The 14200-nt window shown below is 38.9% G+C and overlaps 1 pseudogene; it reads left to right on the top strand.

Moving 5' to 3' along the window:
• Positions 1–8027: 8027 nt before the first annotated feature.
• Positions 8028–8431, top strand: LOC114052053 (annotated as a pseudogene).
• The last annotated feature ends 5769 nt before the right edge of the window (positions 8432–14200 follow it).

Here is a 14200-nt window from a genome sequence, read left to right as displayed (position 1 = left end):
ATCTCAACTGGGTTTTGTTTTTTGTTTTGTTTTGTCTATTTTTTGGTATTCACAGTGATTAGAATAGTGCCTAGCACATAGTAAATGCTCAATAAATGATAGTTGATTGATTAATTGATCACCAGAAGTAAGAGAATTGATGATTCCCATTACATTCAAGCTATGTGAGCCCTCCTGCAGCTGGTATGGGTTCTGTGTTGTTCCTCCTTCTCTAACAGGATCGATGACATCAGGAGGCTTGCAAGTGAATTGGATTTAAGTGAGGTAGGGCTGTGCAAAGTCATTCTGAGTTCAGTGGCAAGTGTGAGACCTGATTGAGCCCCTCATAATTTGAAGAAGACTGGAAGCCTCGACTAATCAATCAGGAGGATGATTTGAGCCCTTCTGGACTGACATATCAATAAATCTTCATGATGTTCTCTGGGTGAACCCCAAAACTTTCTGCTGTATCAACAACCACAAGACCAGATTAAGCTTGCACAGACATCTTGAGTCAGGGCACTTCCTTGCTTATTGGAAACTGTAATCTTGGCTAACAAAAGGACAGACATCCTGAGTCAGAGGTACTTCCTTGTCTCATGGCTTTATAATCTGTGCAGTCTAACCCCAAAGTGAGCTCTGTTCTGACAGCAGCTCTGCATGCATGCATGCCCACTAGCTTTGAGAGAAATAAACATGCATACAGCCCAATTCTGTTTGTCTTTCTTAGACCAAACTCTGGAGGTTGACACAAGACATATGTCAGGAGAGAGCCCCAGAAGCAGGGGGGGAGACCTTGGTCTTTTTAAATTAAGGTCTTTCCTGGGTCTCAATTTGTCTGGGGCAACACCTATTCAGTGATTAAAAGCTAGGTAAGAATTGAGGCAAAAGATGACTTAGTTTGACTTCACAAAAGAATCAGTCTAGGAAGGGAAGACCCTCAGAGTTTCTGGCCAGAACAGAAACAATTACTGTTTACACTCACTCTGAGCCATCAAATCCCATACAATGAGCATGTGGGTTCTGGGTAGCCTGAGGCTGGCTTAGAGGGGAGACAGGAAGAGATGTATTTGTAGGTGACAGAGAAGGATCCAGTGAGTAAGGAGAGAATGCAGATTAGAGAATGAGAATGATTGAAGAAGGAAAACTCCTAGAAATATGAGAAAGTAGTATGGAAAGTGGTTAGCCTGGTCAAGGAAAAAGGGCCACCTCCTCCTCAGAGACTAGGGCAAAGGGAAAGAATGAGGAATGCTGGGTGATGGGTTGAGATACTGGGAAGCAAAGAAGAGGGAGTTCCTGATGGATAACTTTTTTTCTCGGCATAGTGAGAAGTGAGTTCCTTTGTGGAGAATGAAGTTAGAGAGGGTTATAGTCAGGAGTATGAGAAGAGAAGGGAAGCTTTGGAATGTTGATTGTAGAGAATTTAATAAAGAGTCAATAAGGGTCAAATGAAAAGATTTCCATGCAGTAATGAAGACCAGGTCGAGATTAGGTAACATCACTTTTTAGTGGACCCCATAAACACTGATATGTGACTTTTTTCTAGCAATATTCAAGAAGGACTGGAGAAAATGGATGATGGGGGCAGCTCATGGTTTGGGTTTGTCAAGACATGTCTGGTGATTGGACAAGAGATTGAAAGATAAAGAAAAATTGTTTTCCTTAAAGCATACCACATCACCCAGGAAATTCCATTTACTTCTAGAATCAACTATGAAATCTTGTTTCTCATATAAAGCCTTTTGCAGCCTCTCCCTTTCCTATTTTTCCATTCCCCTTATGCTTTGCTCCCCTAGTCACACATTCTATGATCTAGGTATGCTGATCTTCTTTCCATTCCTCATTCTATCTGTCCATTTTCACTGGTTGTTCCCAACGCCTAGAATGCTCTTTCTCTTCACCTATGATTCCTATAGCTTTACTAATTTCTTTCAAGACTTAGCTGAAATCTTACCTTCTGCATGAGGTCTTTTCTAGGCTCTCCTTTCATCTCCCAGATTAGCTTCTACTTAAACTGTATTTATCTTATATGCACATAGTTACTTGCATTAACGTGCAAATAACTCCCCCAAAATATTCCTCTCCCATTAGAATGTGAGCTCCTTAAGAGTCTATTTTTGTTTCGCCTTTTTTTTTTTTTTTCGTATTCCCAGTGCTTAAAACAGTGCCTGGTGCATTTTTGTTGTTGTTTAGTTGTTTCAGTTGTGTCTCACTCTCCTTGACCCCATTTGGGGTTTTCTGGGCAAAGATACTGGAGTGGTTTTCCATTTCCTTCTCCAGCTCATTTTATAGATGAGGAAACTGAGGCAAACAAAGTTAAGTGAGTTGCCCAGGGTCACATAGCTAGTGAGTGTTAAGGCCTGATTTGAACTCAGGTCTTCCTGACTCCAGGCTGGTTGCTCTATTCACTTGAATTCTAGGGGTTATCCTGTGGGTAGCTACTTCTAACAGTATTTGTGGGGGCTTGTGAACTATAGTGTTAGAAGTAGCTACCCACAGGATAACTCCTAGAATCCAAGGTAGTCACTCCCCCAACCCTACCTTCAGGGTTCAATCTGCAAGCTCAAGAGTGCCATATTGTAAAAATAAACAAAAACAAAAACAAAAACAGAAACAAAAACAAAAAAACAAGAGGGCCATATTGTGGTAGTATCCCAGAAGGTGTGATACACCTGTTGTGTGCTTCCCAAGCAGGTTCTTACTCTCTTTAATATATGAGACCCTTCACAGAGTGGAGAAAGGCAAGGAAACTGAGAAAGTGGATTATTTTCACAGTTGAACCTTGTTCTGTATATTCCAGAATGACCCAGTTTTGGAAGGTTTGAGCTACACAAATGTACCAACAGAGAGAGGCAGGCACTCAGAATTTCAGCAGTGCTAATTTCAATACATTTTTCTTGATGCGTAACATAGTGTAGTTTTTTGAGGGGGCAGGGAGTGGGTTGGGGGAAGGATAAAGAATCTGGCTTTTTAATCAGGTTAAAAATAATGAAAAAAATTACATTTGAGTGATCCCAGGCTTATTTAAACCCACCTGGTCATAACTCCCATTCATCAGGAAAGTATGATATTAGTCAATCTAGGAAAGCCAGTTGAATATTTCATACAGATTTGTGGTATGAATGTTGCCAACAAATGGCCCCAGGTTACCCAGCTCACCCTCTTTTGCTTTTAGCAAACACAATAGCTGGCAGAAGCTGTAAATACATTTGACAAAATTTTCTATTACCCACAGGCTCTTAGAGAGAGGCCTGGAGCCTATGTTTCTGAAGGTAGAAAGAAGTGACCAAGCTATTATGTCCCACGAATCATCTGGGCTATAAATATTGAAATCTGGTTGAATGCAGAGAGCTAGTAATGTAAGGAGGGGTGGGGTTCATAGCCATTCAGATATTCAAAGTTTGGGGAGCAGGAAATGGAAAATGCAAATGTAGTTATGTTTCTGCTAGCTCCTCAGAATGAGAAAGAATGAGATAACTCTCACTCAGGTCCTGGGGGAAGATTATCAGGTCCCTTGGAAAAAAACCTGATGATGCCTTAGAGGAAAACTCTTATTTGGAACTGTGAGATGCCTCCAGGGTAAAATGGAGCAAAGGTGTTAATCCTACACAGGAAGTATTTTAACACCAACCAGGAAGCTTTGGTCACACTATTCAGATTCATTATAGACTACAGCCCTAAACTCCCCTTCAGTCCTCGAATGCAATATTTTGCTGCCATTAGAAGAAACACATTTGTGGTCCCTTTAGGGTACAAAGAGAGCCCTGAAAGAACAATACAAGTTTGTCCTACTGACAGGCTGGTGTAAAGGGTAGAGTCCTCCACTTCAAGAATTGCTGGGGCCTGGACCTGTGATTCCATTGTTACAGAGAACTCCCAGGAGAGAGGACTTTCTCCACTGATGCAGGTAGCACTTTCTCTGAAAGTTAAGGTCTCAGACAATTGATTGGAGCAAAAGTATCAAACACCAGGCTCACAACACTTCTCAGTGTAGCCTGAACCAGATTAAAATGTAATTGGGAAATATTTAACAAAATAAATAAAAATATAATAAAACAGAGCATATTACATTTTAAAATTAAGTCAATATATAGGCCCTGGAGATCCTTATGTACTGTTTTGTAGCCCTCATTTCTATTTTAGTTTGACACCACTGGGCTAGAGCACCAAGAGGTTATGGGATGTCCCCAATGTCCCACAACCAGTTTGTATCAGAGGCAAGACTTGAACCCAGGTCCTCCTGGATGAGTCTGATTCTCTATTCATGATGCCACTTTCTATTTATAATGTCTCCTTCATAAAAGGTCACAGACTTAGAGTTGGAATGGTCCTTAAAGGTAATCCAATCCAACCTCCTCGTTTACAGGTGAGGAAACTGAGGCACAGGGAGCTGACTTGCTCAAGATTATGATGATAATAATAATAATTAGCATAATAAAATACCTTAAGGTTTACAAAGAGCTTTACAAGTATTATCTCATTTTTATCCTTACAACAACCCTGGAGAGTAAGTGGTATTGCTATCCCCATTTTACTGATGAGGAAATTGAGGCAGACAGAAGTTCAATTCTTTACCCAGAATAACACAACTAGTAGGTGTCTGAGTCTGGATTTGAATGTGGATCTTCGTGACTCCAGATCAAGCATACTCTACACTGTACTACTGTCTTGCCAACATTATATGTAAAGTGTTTTGTACATTCTAAAAGGTTATAGTAATACCAATTATTATTAATCTAGATCAGAGGTGTTAAAAGCCACATGGAGCCCACAATAATCTTGAACACATCAGAAACAAATTAAAACGTAATTGGGGAATATTGAGCAAAATAAATAATCATTCACAGGAAGCATTTTGACACCGACTAGGAAGCTTTGTAAATTAATTTTAAGTGAGCCCAGGTGACATTGAAAGACCTGGGTTTGAATACAAGCTTTGCAACCAGCTCTGTGTGACCGTGGGCAGATCATTTAATTCTCAGAGCCTTAGTTTATTCATCTGTAAAAATGATAGTGTTGGACCAGGTTCTCTCTGGATCTAAATCTTGTGCTCCTTTGGGTGTGTGTTTTAGTGTAGAAGGTGGGAGGAGGGACAGTCTAGCCCTATGGAGGGTACTTCCAATGAAGAAACTTCTTCAGCTAATGCACAACAGCATCTTCTTCAATTTACAATCTTAGAAAGTTTCTTGGGGTTACTGAGGGGGTAAGTGACTTTCCCAACATCACAATTCCAGTAGGTGCCAGAGGCCACACTTAAAGACGGGTCTTACTGCCTAGGAGGCTAGAGCTCTGTTCCCTATATTCCTGCTGTCTCTGCTCTTTCCTACAAAATGAACAACCAGAAGAGGAAGGCACTGAAACCAGGGAAATTGTGGGCAATGAAGGGCAAATGTCATCCGTGCTTCAGTTTTGCTCAGGCTTTCCTTAATCCTCAAAGTGAATAATTTGGAACTCTAGAGTTGGCCAAAAATTGTGTACATTCTTGTTATTTATTATTTATTGTTCACATCGGTACATCCATCATTTTAAGATAACATGGTTTCCAGTCCATTGGGTGTATTTCCCTTAAAAAGACTACGTGGAAAAACTTAGACAAGTATCTCACCGAATGAACAGGTATGGGACTGTTTTAAGCTGCATGAGCGGAAGGAGCCCTTGAATTGAGAAAGTCACAGATCCACTGACGTATTACAATCTTTTTTTTTTTTTTTAACTTAGGAGGAAAATATAGTTTTAAGTTGCCTGGAGTTTTCCAAATGGGAAAGCATTGAGGTTTTCTGGTTCTCTGTTGTTCACAGACCAAATCCATTTTTTAAAGAAGAATTTTAGGGAAATGAACAGGATTTTTTTCTAATTGATCAGGTTATTTTTTTATCAGATCCATTTCTTATCTGAAGTCCTAGTAATTCTGTTGAAAAGGACTATCAATAAATGTCCAGAGATCAATCATTCAATCAATAAATACTTATTAAGTACCAGGCACTATGCTAAGTGCTGGGGATACAGTTCCTGTCCTCAAAGGCTTACCTGAAAACATGGAATGTAAAAACCAAAAAGAAAAAAAGCCTACTTCTTAGACCTAATAAGAAGGAAAGAGTTACTGTGTTTATAGCTATTGTTCTAAGGATATATTGATTTGGGCCATTTCTTGAAGAAGTCTACAGCTGGACTACTGTTAAATGTTTTCTCTCTTTTTTTCCTCCCAAGATACATCCCCCCCCAAAAAAAGATTAGTAACTCTTCTCTAGTGGTTAAATATGATAAGCCCCTGTGAATCCAGGTAGACTGTCAATTAAGATGATGGCTCTCTACTCAACAGCAATGGTAGGGCTGGAAGTCTTTTGATAGGACTTGCCAAGGTTTAATTTCCTCTGGTTTAGCCTTAGAGAACAAGAGATTGCTTTCATACCCTCATGAGATATTGAAATAAGATTTTAATAGATGTTAATCATTAACACTTTGATATTTGGTGAGATCTGTGATCTCACTGATGCAGGTTCTCACTCTCATGACAGCAAGCATCACCATTCTATACCAGCTCACCCTATGTGACTTTTATCTATGTCCCCCCATAAATGTGCCATAGGGTCCACCTGCCATGCCAGAAGCCTTCTCTTTGTGGGATACCAGTGGGGTTGATGGGTGATCCAGTGTTTACAAAGTGCTTTATAAATATTCTCATTTTATCCTCACAACAACCCTAAGAAGTAGGTACTATTATTATCCTCAGCCTAGAGATGAGGAACCTAAGACAGACAGGGGTTCATTAACTTGCCCAGAGTCATAGAACTAGTCAGTGTCTGAACCTAGGTTCAAACTCATGCCTTCCAGACTCTAGGCCCAGCCCTCTATCCATTGCACCACCTAGCTGCCTCAGAAGCAGAATTTGAATACAGGTCTGTAAACTCCAGAGTTCTTTCCACTAGACTGCTGCTCCACTATCCATTGCAATGACTAACCTGGGGAGTGCTGACCCTGTCCTGGTCTTCTGTCAGAAGAAAAACATGTATTGCCAAGGAATAAGGAAGTTCCCAGATTCAGGCACAAAATTCTTTATCAACTCTCTATTCTAAATATTTCTAGCTAAGTTTACCTGAAGTTACCCCGGGTCACTTGGGAAACCACTTTTCACCTGAATTAGCCTTTTGACTTCTAACTGAAGTCCTTAGAGAGCTTTCAACCATTTTCCTTCCTACCTGCCTATCAGTCTTAAAGCTAGGCTTTCAAAGGAGTAGAGAGGGAAAGACAAATCTTTTTTTTTCTTTTTAAATTGAATTAGGTCTTACATGTCTTAAGTCCTGAGGACGTTTACCCAACACAAAAGAATAAGAAGAGCAGCCCACAATCTACTCACTGCCACCCCCAAACAGATATCGATGTTTTTCGCCTACGACTTTTTAAGGTTAGTGCTTGGCCCAGCAACTTGTTCCTCCCCTCTTTCTCTCCCCTCCCCAACAGAATAAATTAGATGCTTGCTCTAAGTAAAAACCAAATAAAACAATTTAAAGAGTGAGTAATGTCTTTTGAAATTGATGTTCTCTAAATGTACTACTGATAATAGGCCCGTGAGTAATTTATTCCCTCAATTTCTACTCTTTCATTCTGGAAGGAGTTTCCAAGACAAAAGGGACTATTTCTGACCAGTAGATGCCAAACAGAGAGACAGGCCAGGAGAAAATGGGGCAAGTGGAACTCATTCTAGGGAGGTCCCAGATATCTTAGCTGAGGGGATTCCTTTAGCTCTGAAGAATCTAATTACATTTCTACCAATGAAGGTTATGGAAGTAGAAGGTCCCTTTTTCTAACTTATTTCTGGGCTCAAGATAAAGGAACTGGAACTCAGCAGCTATCAATTAATAATAGAACACTGATGACCTGATAGGATGGCTGGTCATAGTGAATGAAAGAATGAATGAATGAGTGAAAAAGCAACTATGTGTGCAAAGCACTGTGCTAAGTACTGGGAATTCAAATAGCAAGACAGTTCCTTCTCTTAAGAAGCTTACATTCTAGCTTTTGGCTCTAGGAGTGACCCACTTCGAGTCTAAATGGGTAAGTTCGTGAAACCCGTGAAGGTGGTGCTGGTCCTGGCCAGGCGGTACTCCAGGTGCAAAGCTGTCATTGTCAAGAACATTGATGATGGGACCTCCGACAGGCCCTTGCCTTGGTGGCAGGTATTGACCGCTATCCTGGCAAAGTGACTGCAGCAATGGGCAAAAAGAAGATTGCCAAGAGATCAAAGATCAAGTCCTTTGTGAAAGTTTATAACCACAACCACCTCATGCCCACCAGATACTCTGTGGATATCCCATTGGACAAAACAGTTGTCAACAAGGATGTGTTCCATGACCCCGCACTAAAACGTAAGGCGAGGAGGGAGGCCAAGGTCAAATTTGAGGAAAGGTACAAGACAGGCAAAAACAAGTGATTCTTCCAGAAGCTACAGTTTTAGAAGTACTTTGTTGGTCAGTAAATAATATGTTTATTAAAAGTGAAAAAAAAAGAAGCTTACATTCTAATAGGGAAAGACAGTATAATATAATATAGTAGGATAGATAGGATAGGATATAATATATTGTGATACTACACAACATGACACAATGTAATATAAACATAGTATGATAGAACATGAAATTATATAAAATAATATATGTTTCACCTACAAGTCAAATAGAAAGGTCGGATGGTCCTTAAGGTACAGAAGAAAGCAAATGTGAATGCATCTTTGGTAGCAAAGGACTTTGGTGGCAATAACTTTCTTTTCCCTTTCTTCAGTAGCTGTGGCAACTGAGAAGGGGTAGCTGCAACACCTGCAAAGGAAAATGCCAGGTCACATCTCCACAAGAAATGCTGCCCGATCCAACCATTCTGTAGAGCAATTTGTAGCTATGCCCAAAGGGCTATAAAATTGTGCATGCCCTTTGATTCAGCAATACCACTACTAGGTCTGCGTGCCAAAGAGATCATAAAAAAAAGGAAAAGGACCCACATGTACAAAAATATTTATAGCAACTCTTTTTGTGGTGGCCAAGAATTGGAAATTGAGGGGATGTCCATCAATTGGGGAATGGCTGAACAAATTGTGGTATATGAACGTAGTGGAATACTATTGTTCCATAAGAAATGATGAACAGGCAGATTTCAGAAAAACCTGGAAAGACTTGCATGAATCGATGCTGAGTGAAGTGAGCAGAACCAGAAGAACATTGTACACTGTAACGGCAACATTGTGTGATGACTGACTTTGTTAGACTTAGCTCTTCTGAGTAATGCAATGATCTAAGACAACTCCAAAAGACTCACGATGGAAAATGCCATCCACATCCAGAGAAAGAACTATGGAGTCTGAATGCAGATTGAAGCATACTATTTTCTCTTTTTTTTTGGCTTTTTTTGTTTTTTCTTTCTTGTGGTTTTTCCCTTTTGCTCTGATTCTTCTTTCACAACATGAATAATGGGGAAATATGCTAAATATGATTATACATGTATAGCCTATATCAGATTGCATGTCATCTTGGGGAGGGGGAGGGAAGGGAGAGGGTAAAAATTTACAACTCAAAATCTTATAAAAGAGAATGTTGAAAACTAAAATTAATTAATTAAATAAATCAATAAATAAAAGAAAAAAAGAAAGAAAGAAATGTGCCCTGGACTATGGCTTCATGGAGCCAAGTTGGAAGCAGGGCTATTGGTATAGAGGGATTGGGGCACAGCTTTTCCCAGGACTCTTGGGTTTATCTGCCCATGGATATATAGACACTGATTGGTGGTTGGTACTGGTGGAGACAAAGGTGACAATTATTTGTTTCAGTCATGTCCAACTCTTTGTGATTCAATTTGGATTATCTTGTCAAAGATACTGGAGCTGTATGCCATTTCCTTCTCCATTTCATTTGAAAGATAAGGAAAATGAGGCAAACAGGGTTAAGTGACTTGCCCAGCATCACGCAGCTGGTAAATGACTGAGGCCAAATTTGCACTGAAGTTTTCCTTACTCCACCCCTGGTGCTTTATTCACTGTGCCCCTTTATCAAATAATTTTAAATAAATAAATAAATTTTAAATAAATTAATTAATTAAATAATTTGATAAATAATTATTTATCAAATAATTTTTAAAATGACATTTATAAAGGGTTTTAAGGTTTGCAAAGCACTTTACCTACATCCTCATAACAACCCCATGAAATAAGTTCTATAGGCAGCATTATCTGCTGAGAGTGAAAACTGAGAAAGAGGTTAAGAGATTTGCCTGGATGATACAGTGGGACAAGTGTGGGAGGCAGAATTTGAATTCACAAATTCCTGAATCCAAATCCAATGCTTTATCCTCTATAGTCTATGCCATTGTTGCCACTCTGAAAAATCAAAAATTGATCAATTGTAGTCAATCTTAGAATAACAGAATTTTAGAGCTTGGACAGGCTTCATCAATCCATCTTATTGTACATATCAAGTACAAAGTATTATGCCCTAGCACCATGTGGAATATTCAAAGAATTAACAGTGTAGTTGGAGATACCTACCACGTAAACACAAAAAGTTAAAATAAAAGGCAGTACATGATATACGTGCATGCAAAGTACCAAATATATGATTCAGAAAATGTGTGTTTCCTGATCCATGGCATGGTTGTTTGGCTTTGATTAGCTTGTGCTGTGATACAGGCTAAAATCCAGGCAAGAAGTTTGAATTAAGTCAAATTATAATTAAATAGTAGTGTCAAACTCAAATAGAAATGGGCCACTGCATTGTATTCCTATGTATTTTGTTAAATATTTCCCAATTACATTTTAATCTAGTTCTGTCACACTCAGGACTGTTATGGGCCACATGTGGCCTGTTTGTTTAAGACCTCTGTACTTAAGTATACTTATACAAATTACTTAACCTTTTTGAGTCTCAGTTTTGTCATCTGCAATCCAACTTTCTCAAAGGGTTGGACTATATTACTTTTAAGATCTCTTCCATCTTTAGATCTATGACCTTATGAAAAAGGCAGTGGGGCATGGAGGAAATCATTCTCTATCCCAAGTCATGTGTCCTGGTCATATCCCAAGTCCTAACCATGATCACTTACCACTCCTAAGGTTAAGCTATCCTATCTCTGGATTTATGTTCTTCTTACTACCCTGGGAATTGGTCATTTATCCTCTCTCCTGGGATAAAATTCAATCTTGGGAAGCACAACGTTTACTCAGAGAAGCTGGTCTCATATACTGTCCATGCCCGTTTTAGAAAAAAAACGAAAACCAACTATTATAAGGCCTTTGTATCTTACAACCTGCACCCCATGGAAACATTCTTTCAGAACACAGTTTCATTTCTATTTCTGTATTGAGATCCTCCTACCAGCCCTCACCCCCATCCCCTACCTCCAACCAAGAGTGTGCTGGAGCCAACTTGTACTGGATTCTCGCCCGTAGATAAATTTTCAGTGTCAGCTTTGGAACAACACCTTGGAAATCAGCAAAATCTAAAAATCAGGGCTTTATTGTTTTATTGTATAACCTGAGTCCCAAAGCCCGTTGGCATGAGACTCTCTTCGCTGGTAGAAATCAATGGAGATCATTGGTGGAGGGTCAGGGTGGAGTTGGTGATTCTGCTCTCCTCACTCTCTTTCAGCTCTTCAGTCTCTTTGGGCTCCGAAGTTGCTTCTGGCTTCCGGCTTCGAGAAAGATAGATGATGCTAATGCTACTTCAGGTTGCTGAAGGGAGACTAGGACTCTGGGAAGAAGCCAATGTGAGAAGAGCTAACAGTCTCCATCATATCCCTGTCCTTAGCTTGCCACACTAGAGACTTTGGGGAATTTTTCTTTGGGTGGAATCTGGGACTCTCTCATTTGATTGAGATATTGAGATGTTTTCTCACCCCCCCCATGGGAGAGCTCCTTGATTCCATATTATTTAGTATATATATATTTTTTCTCTGATTTCTATTTTGCTATTAATTTATATTAATTTGAATAAATGGGTTTGTGTGACACTTAGTATATGAGTTCACTGTAGAATTGGTATCTGGCGGGAAGGTAGTCAAGCTTTGGATATAAAGCTTGGATCCTCTTTTTCCTATTAATGAACAGTGATCAAGAGTTTAGTCTGAACTTGAAAATTACATTCCCTAGAGTGCCTAAACTAACAATATTTAAGGGAGCAAATAGATAAAATTCTCACCCTCTCTCTCCAAGGAGAGCAGGGTGACCAAATTTCTGCCCTAACATCCTGCTTCTACTCCTGACAGGAAAGAAAGTTTCCCTTGGAGAAGGGTTGAGGGAGAAGAAGCTATAGGTGTCTATTCTGCCTCCCTTTGAGCCACACAATGGCACCACCATGTGACAAGTGGGAGATAGCCTTGTTGCAGTTGTCTAGAATTAAGAAAGTGATGGAGAAAATATTAATAATGCAGATTAAATTTAAAACTATGCCCTATATTTCCTCCCTCCTCTCCAAACAGTTATTAAATATTTACCAACACACCCCTTCCCCTATCCTATTCTGCTCATTTACAGGTTACCTCCCCATTCTCTACCACCTACCATGTTGATTCACTTCACTTACAGGGTAAAGTTAGAATTTAGTACTTGAAACATCATACAGCTATTCTACCTGCAATCCCCATGACTTTCAAATCCTTTTAAGTCTTTAGATACTTAGATCTTTTTTTGTTTCTTAATAAGTCATTTTTCTTTCTTTTATTCTTCAATCTGATTTCTTTGTTTTCTGAGGGGTTTAAATGTGTTTTAACAATAGCCTATAAACATGAGAGAATTTATTTTATTGTTTGATGTTTTGTTGATAATTGTACTTAGCCCTCTGGTGTTTCTTTTGTTTGGAGAGTTTACAAACCTAATTTTCTCTTACCTCTGAGTTTTTTGTTTTGTTTTGTTTTGATTTGATTTTTGGAAAGAGTGTCTCAAATGTCTCTCTTATTGAAGCTCTTTTTTTCCTCCATTAATGATTAGGCTCAGTTTTGTGGGATATGTTATTCAGTATTACCACTCATACTCTTTAGCATTTTGGAACATATTATTTAATTCCATTTTCTGATTTCTTATGGTTGCAGAGTAATCCTGAGTTATTCATATTGGAATGATGAAGTCCTTTCACAGCTGAAGACCTTTTTCTTTAGCTGCTGGAAAATTTGTATTTTGGTATTAAAATTCTGAAATTTAACTACTACGTGCCTTGTCATTTTAAATTTAGAGGCTTTTCTCTGGAAACCATTATGGATTTCACCCATGGGTACTTTGATATCTATATTTGGGGCAATTTTTTTTTTAATGTTCTGCAGTGAGACAATGATCATTTAATTATCTTTGCACAGCCTCTTTTCAAGTCAGTCACTTTGGCCTATTGGTCTTTGCTAATTCTGCTTTGAGACTTCTGACCCCTGACCTAATTTCCATCCTGGTATCTTCTTTTAAAAGTTTTATTTCTCTTTTAAACAATCCTTGAGTTTCTTATTGTTTCATGACCTCTGGGGAATACAGAAATGATCTTTTTTCCTAAGGGAATTTTGGTTCATTATCTTTCAAACTGTAATACTCATTTAATATAATACAGGTCCAGTGTCATCAATTTATCCACACAATTTATCCAGCCTTAGACTCTGTTGAGCTTGAGTCCCACATCTTTAGCTCCCTAGTGAACATTTCTTCTTGGATGTCTTATGGGCATTTCAGAAATAACATATCCAAAACAGAACTCATTAGCTATTCCCCCAATGCAACCTCTCTTCCTAACTTCCCATTTCTGTTGAAGGCACCATATTTCCAGTCACTCAGAGTCATTCTTGACTTCTCACTCTTCCTCATCACCCATACACAATAATTTGCCAAGTCTTACTGATTCTACTTCCACAACATCTTTCATATCAGTTCCCTTCTTTTTCTTAATTTTTATTGGTATGTTTTGTTTTCACGTAACATTTTCAAATTACTTCCACTGTATGAGATCTCTTGCAACAAAATAAACCAATCAAGCAAAACTAATAATACAATGACTTTACATGAAAGTGCACAACACATTTAAAATTCATAGCATCCCCACATCTCTATTTTGAGGTGATATATGTGTATATATATATATATTGTGAGACCTGCTTGAGCCTCTCATCCCCCAAAGAAGGCCAAAAACTTGGACTAACCAATCAATAGGACAATTTGAGCCCTTCTGGACTGATATATCAATAATCCTTTGTGATGCTCTCTGAGTGAACCCAA

This window comes from Vombatus ursinus, unplaced genomic scaffold, assembly GCF_900497805.2.
Source record: "Vombatus ursinus unplaced genomic scaffold, bare-nosed wombat genome assembly UNPS02014807.1, whole genome shotgun sequence".
Taxonomy (NCBI): domain Eukaryota; kingdom Metazoa; phylum Chordata; class Mammalia; order Diprotodontia; family Vombatidae; genus Vombatus; species Vombatus ursinus.
Note: the sequence above shows the minus strand (reverse complement) of the source record. Positions and strands in the feature narration are given on the sequence as shown.